The sequence below is a fragment of the Bombyx mori genome, chromosome 24, assembly GCF_030269925.1.
Source record: "Bombyx mori chromosome 24, ASM3026992v2".
Taxonomy (NCBI): domain Eukaryota; kingdom Metazoa; phylum Arthropoda; class Insecta; order Lepidoptera; family Bombycidae; genus Bombyx; species Bombyx mori.
Genome location: NC_085130.1, coordinates 13,410,214 through 13,413,183, shown reverse-complemented (window position 1 = coordinate 13,413,183; position 2,970 = coordinate 13,410,214). Strand labels below are relative to the sequence as shown.

The window sequence follows — 2,970 nt, the reverse complement described above, 5'->3', positions numbered from 1 at the left end:
TTGTTTGTTGGTTTTGTTTTAATTTATTAGTACTATTTCTAAGAATAGTTAGTGGACAGGTGTCGATCGATTGGGAAGGGGTGTTTGGTTCTCGTTGGTTGTGGATCGGTCGCCAATCGCGTGAATACACGTTGTGACTAAAAAAGCCTTGATTATTTTTTGCCAGACGCATCGTCGGCGAGCTGAACGTTCTATTGAATGAGCACAATGTATTCAAATCACACATGCACAAATTGAAAAGCGATAATCACGCAATTGTCAATTGCCACACAATTCCTGATCACCAGCTGGAGAGCACATTCGTAGATTCAATGCACCTGTTGTTGACGATGTTGCTGGAATCATGGTTGGCGATCGTACAGATGCACGAGAAATTGTGATTGGCAGAAGAAATAATAATCTTCAATTTATTGCCGATACACACCGTTCATGTGACGCTCTCCAATATCCGCTAATGTTCTGGAAGGGACAAGACGGATATTACATAAATATTAAACAACGAGATCACGTATCAGGTAATTCATTCAGAACTTATTCAGCTTTCAGCGTTCAGCAATTTTATGAACTTAATTATTACTCATTTAACAAAACAATTCAATTATTAAATGGAATTAGTTTTAAATTCATATTATATTATTACAGAAGTCGAAACAAACAAGAACGTGAGCTCGAAGAATTATTATGCGTATCGACTGATGATTAGACACGGCCTGTACAACGTCCTACGATGTCGTAAGCTTTGTCAACAATTCATGGTCGACATGTACGCGAAGATAGAGAGCGAACTACTACGATACTTACGATATAATAAACACGAGCTGCGTGCGGAAGAGTACTTTCACTCGCGAGACGCTATTGTCAACAAAGCGACGCCGCCATTCTACCATCATCGTACAGTGCAACCAACTTATCTGTGAAGTGGCAAAAATAGGAACTATGATCGCCATGCTGAAATGTCATTAGACTGTCCGGGTCTACTACTATCGAATGTACAGTGTGTGTTATTACGATACTTCTGAATTTTAAGCGTTAAATATGCCGAGAGCTATAAAAATTGATGTCCGGAGTAGTATTCTAAAGGTGAAATCATTTTTTGAAGAAGCTCGGCTGCAGGCTCCTATCATTCCGTTTAACCAAATATACAAACGGATTTCGGCTGCAACAGGTTTACTACTACTATCTTTCTCCAGGATCTGGATTCCGACTATACAGATGTCCTTTATCATAGCCACATTCGTTGGCTAAGTTTGGGAAAATTTACATCTGCCGACCAAGTGTTTTTCCTGGAAGTTTTTATTTGTATTGTTTCTTTTTGTTATTTCTGTGTTCGTGGTACATCTGCCGACAAAGTTTTTTCCTGGAAGTGTTTATTTGTTTTGTTTCTTTTTATTATTTTTGTTTTGTTGTGTTCTTCTTTGTCCTGTAGTAATAGCGCCGCATCGCCACCTGCGTTCAATAGAACCGCTCAGGTCCGAGAAGTTGGGGCCTCGCCGCAAGGCGAGAGTTTTTAAGCCGCCCCACCTAGGCACTCAGGGATCATGGACGCTGTATTTGCGGAGTTCCTCCGACTTCGCTACCCACAGCTCGCCTCAGAGTTTTTGAACTTCAAGGCTAATCACACTGCGAGCCCTCTCGAGGACTCCGTCGTGCTCTCTGCTCCTGCGTCACCTGTACCTGCGTGCAAAGCTTCTGCATCGAGCACCGCAGCCTCCGTCGTGCCTGCCGCTCCCGTGTCGCCTACACTGGCGAGTAAAGCTGCTGCGTTGTCCACCGTGGCCACCGTTTCAGCTGAGCGATCATCCGCGGCCTCCGTCACGCCCTCTAAGGTCGCCTGCGCCCGCCTCCTCGTGCTCCGACTCTGACTCGGGCATGGAGGACTCGCAAGAGGTCCAGTTATTACGTAAATTACAATTTTGCGAGTTTGATTTTTATTACACGATTTGATTTTTATTCCTTCACCGTAGAAGTCAATCGTGAAAATTTGTTGAAATTGAATTGAAATTGGTACCGCCAGCTGCGCCTCAACAACAAAGAATGGAAAGGTGTGGTGCAGCACGAAAGAGAACAGCTGATCAGAAAAAAAAAATTAATCGCGACTCATTAAATTTATTCATTGACGGATGTCAACCATTCTCATTGGTAAAAGAGAAAGCGTTCAAAAAGTTTTGCAAGTTAGATACCGGGGTACTCATTACCTAGCCGTAAAGCAATTTCTAACATAATGATTCCGGCTCTATACGAGAGCACCATAGAAATAATTCAAGAAGAACTAAATAACCTTAGATCGCTTAATCACATTAAAGTGTGCCTAACCACTGACTTATGAACCTCACGTGCAAAATTGAATTAAAACTATTGGTAATGCAATGCTCAATTTTTTAAGATACCCATAGTAGAGCAAATATTGAATTAAAATTATTTGCAATTGTTAATGAGTGGGACCTTTATCATATAGTAGTGTGCAGCTCGCCTAACCTCAGACATTCTCGCTCACGACTCGGTCGTGCGCGGACTTGCTTTCCGATCCGTTGCTCACTTGCGAGCTGCGTCACAGAACTCACAGTGAAAGTAGTAGTGACATTGTCGGGTTCCTCTGGGATAGGTACCCATCAATTAGGGCCGAGTACTTAGAGTATAGGGCCGCCCGTGGCAATCCCTACCGCCCCCCCCCCCCCCCCGCGTCCGTCGCCGCCTACTTTAAACGTGCTCGCTCACGTAGCCCGCACCCACTTGAAATCCCTTTAGGTTATTTAATCCCGATTCTGCAGGATAGCCGTCGGAGCGCCTTGCTTAGGAACGTGGATCTCCACGATGACCTGGAGCTCTATTCAGTTAGTAAGTATCTGCAGTCGGCATCTCTGCGCCATTTTGAGAAGGCGGCACGACATGAGAACCCTCTTATCGTAGCCGCTGGGAATTACATACCCGACCCAGTAGACCCAATGGTAAACCGTCGACGTCGCCCAAAGC

The 2,970-nt window shown here is 44.2% G+C and overlaps 1 long non-coding RNA gene and 1 other non-coding gene across 2 annotated transcripts; both read right to left on the bottom strand.

Annotated features, from left to right (window-relative positions):
• LOC119630483 (uncharacterized) lies at window positions 1–2,653 on the bottom strand. Its single transcript, XR_009976536.1, has 2 exons — window positions 1,675–2,653; window positions 1–911 (listed from the first exon to the last, which is right to left on the bottom strand). It is a non-coding gene; the product is annotated as an uncharacterized LOC119630483 (long non-coding RNA).
• Window positions 1,434–1,560, bottom strand: Mir3324 (microRNA mir-3324). The gene has a single exon (NR_107604.1). It is a non-coding gene; the product is annotated as a microRNA mir-3324 (primary transcript).
• Window positions 2,654–2,970: the final 317 nt, after the last annotated feature.